Source organism: Tachyglossus aculeatus, chromosome X1 (assembly GCF_015852505.1).
Source record: "Tachyglossus aculeatus isolate mTacAcu1 chromosome X1, mTacAcu1.pri, whole genome shotgun sequence".
In the NCBI taxonomy this organism is placed as follows: domain Eukaryota; kingdom Metazoa; phylum Chordata; class Mammalia; order Monotremata; family Tachyglossidae; genus Tachyglossus; species Tachyglossus aculeatus.
The window spans coordinates 132,682,774-132,691,353 of record NC_052101.1 but is presented as its reverse complement, the minus strand read 5'-3'; the positions used below and the strand labels follow the sequence as shown (position 1 = coordinate 132,691,353).

The 8,580-nt window shown below is 48.2% G+C and overlaps 1 non-coding gene across 1 annotated transcript; it reads right to left on the bottom strand.

The window, feature by feature from the left end:
• Positions 1-3,827: 3,827 nt before the first annotated feature.
• Positions 3,828-3,900, bottom strand: TRNAK-UUU. The gene has a single exon. It is a non-coding gene; the product is annotated as a tRNA-Lys (tRNA).
• Positions 3,901-8,580: the final 4,680 nt, after the last annotated feature.

Below are 8,580 nucleotides of genomic sequence, written 5' to 3'. Positions count from 1 at the left end.
CTGGTGCTTGCCACACAGTAATTTCTTAACCGATTCAACAATTCTTCTGATTATTTAGACTATGTCTCAGGCAGACAAAATGAAACAGGAGCGATCAAACAGCTACTTAGGACAGAGCGGAGGCACTAGCCTGAATTAAATAATAATGATGGCATTTATTAAACGCTTACTATGTGCAAAGCACTGTTCTAAGCACTGGGGAGGTTACAAGGTGATCAGGTTGTCCCACGGGGGGGCTCACTGTCTTAATCCCCATTTTACAGATGAGGGAATTGAGGCATAGATAAGTAAAGTGACTTGCCCAAAGTCACACAGCTGACAGTTGGTGGAGCCGGGATTTGAACCCATGACCTCGGACTCCCAAGCCCAGGCTCTTTCCACGGGAGCTGTTCAGCCATCCACTTCCCTTTGACCCCGGGTCAAATTGTGGCATTTTTGGACTCAGTTCTGAGTTCTAATTCTGGCTCCGCCACTTGCCTGCTGTGGGACCTTGGACAAGTCACTTCCCTTCTCTGGGCCTCGGTTTCCTCAACTGTAAAATGGGGATTCAATACCTGTTCTCCCTCCTATTTAGACTGTGATCCCCATGTGGGACAGGGACTGTGTCCCTCCTGATTCATCAGTATCTACCCCGGCACATAACAATGATAATAATAATAATGATAATAATGATAATCGTGGTATTTGTTAAGTGCTTACTATGTGCCAGGCACTGTTTTAAGTGCTGGGGTAGGTACACGATAGGTGTCCCACATAGGGCTCACAGTCTTAATCCCGATTTACAGATGTGGGAACTGAGGCACGGAAAAGTGAAGTGATTTGCCCAAGATCACGGAGCAGATAAATGTCGGAGTCAGGATTAGAATCCAGGTCCTTCTGACTCCCAAGCCCCTGCTCTATCCACTGGGCCGGACCTTTCTCATAGTAAGTGCTTAACAAATACAAAGAGAAAAACAGCACAACGACGACAACAACAAAAACCTTTAAAGGAAGGGCTGCCATGGAAATCGAAGGCGCAACCCCATCGTAAGAACCTTTGAGAACAACGATGAAGATCGGTCATTTGGCAACGCAAAGCAGCAGACGGCATGACAACTCCCACCGTACATTCTGATGGGGCTGAGGCGAGCTTTTAACACGAGTATTCATTTTAGGAAATCTCCGCCGTTCATAGCCTTTAGGTGTGGGCAGGAGCAGCAGATGGCATGAATTTTTCGAGTTACCAAACACCTGGTGAAGCGTTGTCTTTTGTGTCAGGCTCTGGCTCTCCCACTGAGTGAGTGCCTACAAGCTAATTTGTACCGGCAGATCAGAGGAGGCGGCCGGGAGGATCTGGCAGCAGCGGCGGCATCGGGCTACTTGCCGAAGAACGGGTGCGGGCAGAACCCGCCCGGCCGCTGTCCCTCCCTGCCCCGAAAGCCAACTGGGCGAACATCCACTAGCGGAGGGCGGCTCTCCCCGCCAGGAGGTTGCAGTGCCAGGAAAATGCCCTCTTTGGCAAGCGGCTGGAGGGAGTGCAAATGATTCCGGTCTTAATGAGGCATTTCCATATTGCTGCTCGAAAAGGACACCACTGGCACTGAAATTCCCCCGTGAGCCTGTGTGTGGGTGTGTGACTGAAAAGCGCCAGTGTGGAACTCACGGTCCTGGCCACACATACACATGCACGCACACAGTTTGTCCCTCGTCGTGTTGCCGGGTGTGTGGCTTGCAGAGCGTGGCCCTGTCTCGCTTTTGCCTCCTTGGCTCGAGAGCCATTCGAAGTTGCGGATTGCAGCAACTGCCGAGGAAGCAGTGAGGCTTAGTGGTTAGAGCACACACCTGGAAGTCGACGCCAACAGGCCGCGTGACCTTGGGAAATCGCTTAACTTTTCCGCTCCCGAGGGTCCTCGTCTGTAAAACAGGAATTCGATCGAACGCGAACCGCGTGAGGGGTCGGGTTGGAGTCGGATCTCAGAACCTTGTCTTAACCCCAGTGCAGATTACGTAGTAAGCGCTTAATCAATCAATCAAACAATTGTATTTATTGAGCGCTTACTGTGTTCAGAGCACTGTACTAAGCGCTTGGGAAGTACAAGTTGGCAACATATAGAGACAGTCCCTACCCAACAGTGGGCTCACAGTCTAAAAATCGATTGACTAAATTGCACCTACCCCGGCACTTAAAACAGGGTTGGATGCATTGTTAATCTTTAACAAATACCATTAAAAAAAAATCCATGCCGGAATTAATAATGATGATGGTATTTGTTAAGCGCTTACTATGTGCAGTACTGTTCTAAGTGCTGGGGGGATACAAGGAGATCAGGTTGTCCCACATGGGGCTCACAATCTTCATCCCCATTTTACAGATGAGGTAACTGAGGCCCAGAGAAGTTAAGTGACTTGCCCAAAGTCACACAGCTGACAATTGGCAGAGCCGGGATTTGAACCCATAACCCCTGACTCCAAAGCCCGGGCTCTTTCCACTGAGCCACGCTGCTTCAATTCTTCATCGACTCCCAGTTTTCAGCATTGGCTGAGGCTTTGCCCTTAGAGTGCGTAAATCTTTGACCATAGGTTCTTTTTCTTTGCCGCAGCAGATCTTGGTGGGGGCACGAGTGTGCATGGCAGGGGCAGCACGCTTTAGTTTCGGGGGTGGGCATAGCATCAAGAGGCGGTGCTCTGCTCGTACCTTTGGGCCGGTGTAGAAGGCCGGCCTCCAGCAGTGGCCCGAATGCCAATCTGACCCAAGATGGCCACTGATAATAATAATAATAATAATAATAATGGCATTTATTAAGCACTTACTATGTGCAAAGCACTGTTCTAAGCACTGGGGAGGTTACAAGGTGATCAGGTTGTCCCACGGGGGGCTCACAGTCTTAATCCCCATTTTATAGATGAGGTAACTGAGGCCCAGAGAAGTGAAATGACTTGCCCAAAGTCACCCAGCTGACAATTGGCGGAGCTGGGATTTGAACCCCTGACCTCTGACTCCAAAGCCCGGGCTCTTTCCACTGAGCCACGCTGCTTCTCCGCCAGGCCGACCCGAGGTGGCCGGCATACCGAAAGGGGAAGGTGTCCCCAGTGGAGGGTGTCCCCTCGCGCCCGACTCCGCGCCAGTTCCTGCGCCGACTCCATAGTCGGACGTCCTCTGATTCCCCCTGCGCCTCCTCTCCATCCACCATACGGGCGGAGGCTCACGGGCCTGGGGGTTGTGGCAGCCACACAAACCCCCTCCCTTGTGGAGCTGTGATGCAGCGTCGTGAGGCTCAGGCAATTCTCGGCCGTATTTAGCCCACGTCAGATGGCAGAGGTCCATGAGAGGACCTCTCATGGGGAAGCAGCGTGGCTCAGTGGATAGAGCCGGGGCTTGGGAATCAAAGGTCATGGGTTCTAATTCCAGCTCTGCCACCTGTCAGTTGTGTGACTTTGAGCAAGTCACTTCACTTCTCTGGGCCTCAGTTATCTCATCTGTAAAATGGGGATGGAGACTGTGAGCCCCACGTGGGACAACTGGATCGCCTTGTATCCTCCCCAGCGCTTAGAACAGTGCCTTGCACATAAGAATAATAATAATAATAATAGGCATTTGTTAAGCACTTACTATGTGCAAAGCACTGCTCTAAGCACTGGGGAGGATACAGGGTGATCAGGTTGTCCCACGTGGGGCTCACGGTCTTAATCCCCATTTTACAGATGAGGTAACTGAGGCCCAGAGAAGTTAAGTGACTTGCCCAAGATCACACAGCAGACATGTGGCGGAGTCAGGATTCGAACCCATGACCTCTGACTCCAAAGCCCACGCTCCTTCCACTGAGCCACGCTGCTTCTCTAAAATATTTCGCCCAAACAGGGACTTGAACCCTGGACCCTCAGATTAAAAGTCTGATGCTCTACCGACTGAGCTATCCGGGCGCACATAGTAAGCGCTTAACAAATGCCATCATTATTGTTATTATGAGAGGATGCTACTCATCGGTGGATTGGGAATCAATCCCTTCACAACCAGGTGGAGCCCAGGCACATCTGTAATCTCTTAATCCAATTTCTGTAGACTGTCAGCCAGGAAGGTGCCTACCAACTCTCTTGTTCCATCTTCCCCCAACTGCTTAGTACAGTTCTCTGCGCACGGTGAGGCTCAATAAATACCACTGATCGATTGAGATAGCGGTCCCAGACCCTAAAGTTGATCTGAGATCAACTGTTGCTCTAAAGCTGATAAGAGAAGCAGCATGGCGTAGTGGAAAGAGCCCGGTCCTGGGAGTCAGGAGGCCATGGATTATAATCCGGGCTCACCAACTTGTCCGCTGTGTGATCTTGGGTGAGTCACTTTACTTCTCTGTGCCTCTGTTACCTCATCTGTAAAATGGGGATCGAGACTGTGAGCCCTACGTGGGACAGGAACTGTGTCCAACCTGATTCACTTGTATCCACCCCAGCGCTTAGTACGGTGCCTGATACATAGTAAGTGCTTAACCAATACCATAATCGTTACTCTTATTATTATATTTTATAATAACCCTTACTAATGATGAATTATTAATAATATAAATATATTATATAATTTAATGAATAACTATTATAATTAATATAAATGATTAATAATGATTATTATTAAGAGAAGCAGCATGGCCCAGTGGAAAGAGCCCGTGCTTTGGAGTCAGAGGTCATGGGTTCACATCCCCACTCTGCCAATTGTCAGCTGTGTGACTTTGGGCAAGTCACTTAACTTCTCTGGGCCTCAGTTACCTCATCTGTAAAATGGGGCTGAAGACTGTGAGCCCCCCGTGGGACAACCTGATCACCTTGTAACCTCCCCAGCGCTTAGAACAGTGCTTTGCACAATGTAAGCGCTTAACAAATGCCATTATTATTATTATTATCATTATTATCTGTGCCTCAGTTACCTCATCTGTAAAATGGGGATGAAGACTGTGAGTCTCCCGTGGGACAACCTGATTCACCTTGTAACCTCCCCAGCGCTTAGAACAGTGCTTTGCACATAGTAAGCGCTTAACAAATACCACTATTATTATTATTATTGTTATTATCATTATTCTCTGTGCCTCAGTTACCTCATCTGTAAAATGGGGATGAAGACTGTGAGCCCCCCGTGGGACAACCTGATCACCTTGTAACCTCCCCAACGCTTAGAACAGTGCTTTGCACATAGTAAGTGCTTAACAAATACCATTATCATTGTTATTATCATTATTCTCTGTGCCTCAGTTACCTCATCTGTAAAATGGGGATGAAGACTGTGAGCCCCCCGTGGGACAACCTGATCACCTTGTAACCTCCCCAGCGCTTAGAACCGTGCTCTGCGCAGAGTAAGCGCTTAAGAAATGCCATCTTTATCATTTATTATCCTTATTACTCCCTGCATCGCTCATCTGTTTGGATAGAACACAGTTGCCAGCGCCTTCTACTAGTTGCCATCGGCATTGCTGATGGCGCGGGGGCGGTGGGGGGCTTTTGCCCCGGGGAGGCTAGCCTGACTCATTAGGCCTTCTAGACTGTGAGCCTACTGTTGGGTAGGGACCGTCTCTGTATGTTGCCAACTTGTACTTCCCAAGCGCTTAGTATAGTGCTCTGCACACAGTAAGCGCTCAAGAAATACGATTGAATTGGGCCTTGAGACTGAGCGCAGACAGAAGTGCTCTCTTCCAGCAGGAGAGCTAGTCATCAGATAATCAATCAATCAATCAATCAATCATATTTATTGAGCGCTTACTGTGTGCAGAGCACTGTAGTAAGCGCTTGGGAAGTACAAGTTGGAGAGAGCCGGTTTAAATGGAGACAGATGCCTGAGGGATTGGTTGTGGTCCCTGCACATTTTTCAAGATCTCTCTCTCTCTCTCTCTCCCTCTCTCTGGGGAGGCTGCAGGCCAACAGAGGAGGGGCGATGGATGAGGGCAGGTTGGAGGGAGGAAAGGAGGGAAGAGGAGGCCGAACGCTCCATCACCTCGGCCACAACGGGCAGGGAAAATAAGAACAAACTGCCCGCCTCCATCTTAGCAGTTGAAAAATGATGGGAAATGAACATCCCCTAATATCCGCTGCAGCACATTTGCATCGAGCCGGTCAGTGGTACACATTGAGCACTTATTGTGTACAGAACGTTACACTAACTGCTAGGGGAAGGACGCTATAACAGAATTGGTAGACAGGTATAGCGTGCCCTCCCCAGAGCTTAGTACAGAGCTTTGTAATAATAATAATAATAATAATAATAATAATGATGGCATTTATTAAGCACTTACTATGTGCAAAGCACTGTTCTAAGCACTAGGGAGGTTACAAGGTGATCAGGTTGTCCCACGGGGGGCTCACAGTCTTCATTCCCATTTTACAGATGAGGGAACTGAGGCCCAGAGAAGTTAAGTGACTTGTCCAAAGTCACACAGCTAACTGGTGGAGCCGGGATTTGAACCCATGACCTCTGACTCTGAAGCCCGTGCTCTTTCCACTGAGCCAAGTACGCAGTAAGCACTCAATAAAATCGTTCATTGAGTGGATCTGCACTGGGGTCTGGGACCTTTGGGCATTTGAGAATTGCCCCATCTTCAACCCCACAGCGTTTAGGTACATATCTATAAATTGTATATCATAAATTATTTTTTTATATTAATGTCTGTCTCCCCTTTTTTAATGGCATTTATTAAGCACTTACTATGTGCAAAGCACTGTTCTAAGCGCTGGGGAGGTTACAAGGTAATCAGATGTCCCATGTGGGACTCACAGTCTTAATCCCCATTTTACAGATGAGGTAACTGAGGAACAGAGAAGTTAAGTGACTTGTCCAAAGTCACACAGCTGACAAGTGGTGGAGCTGGGATTTGAACCCATGACCTCCGACTCCAAAGCCCGGGCTCGTTCCACTGAGACACGCTGCTTCTCTAGACTGCAAGCTCGTTATGGGCAGGGAACGTGTCTACAGCTAGAGAAGCAGCATGGCTCAGTGGAAAAGAGCATGGGCTTTGGAGTCAGAGGTCATGGGTTCAAATCCCGGCTCCTCCAACTGTCAGCTGTGTGACTTTGGACAAGTCACTTCACTTCTCTGGGCCTCAGTTACCTCATCCGTAAAATGGGGATTAAGACTGTGAGCCCCCCATGGGACAACCTGATCACCTTGTAACAGTCCCAGTGCTTAGCACAGTGCTTTGCACATAGTAAGCGCTTAATAAATGCCATCATCATTATTATTATTACCAACTCTGGTGTATTGCACTCTCCGAAGCACTTCATACAGTGCTCTGCACATAGTAAGCACTCAATCACTACAACTGCTGAATAAATTTGTTCTCTGTCTCCCCCTTCTAGACTGTGAGCCCGCTGTTGGGTAGGGACTGTCTCTATATGTTGCCAACTTGTACTTCCCAAGTGCTTAGTACAGTGCTCTGCACACAGTAAGCGCTCAATAAATACGATTGAATGAATGAATGAATAAATACCAATTGTGACGAAGATTATACTCTCCCAAGCGCTTAGTTTAGTGCCGAGCACTAGCTAGGCACCCAGTAAATATCACCTAGTGATCTATTCAGAGGACAGGCCTGGGAGTCGGAGGATCTGGGATCTCATCCCAGCTCTGCCATTTGCCTGCTGGGTGACCTTGGGCGGGTCACTTGACTTCCTGGGGAAAGTAAGTCCACTATTTGAGTGGACTTGTGTTTTGCGAGCTGGCCAGAGTCCAAGCCGGTGAGATGGATTTATGATGAGAAGCAGCAAGCCGTAGTGGATAGAGCATGGAGCTGGGTGTCAGAAGGCCATGAGTTCTAATCCTGGCTCTGCCACTTGTCTGCTATGTGACCTTGGGTAAGTCACTTCACTTCTCTGGGCCTCAGTTACCTCATCTGTACAATGGGGATTGAGACTGTGAGCCCCACATGGGACAAGGACTGTGTTCAACCCAATTTGGTTGTATTCACCCCATCACTTAGTATAGGGCCTCTCACATAGTCAGCACTTAACCAATACCATTATTATTATTATTATTATTATTATTATTATTATTATTATTATTATCATCATCATCATTCCCCAGGGTTTAGAACAGTGCTTGGCACAGAGAAAGTGCTCAACGAGTATTCATTCAGTCAGTCGTATTTATTGAGTGCTTACCGTGTGCAAAGCACTGTAATAAGCGCTTGGGAGATTACAATATAACAATAATCAGACACATTCCCTGCCCACAGCGAGCTCACAGTCTAGAGGCCAAGGCAGGGATACTCAGTCAATCAACCAATCAATCAGTGGTAATTATTGAGTGTTTATTGGGTACAGACCACTCTACCAGAGAAGCGGTGTGGCTTCCTGGAAAGAGCAGAGGCTTGGGAGTCAGAGGTCATGGGTTCTAATCCCATCCCCGCCACTTGGCAGCTGTGTGATTTTGGGCAAGTCACTTAACTTCTCTGAACCTCAGTAACCTCATCTGTAAAATGGGGTAATACCTCCCCACAAGGAACTGACGGTCTAGTACAATTATTGTTATTGCTAGCCACCGGGTGGTTCCTAATGCCGCTTGATTCAGCGCTTAGAACAGTGCTTTGCACATAGTAAGCGGTTAATAAATGCCATTATTATTATAATGCC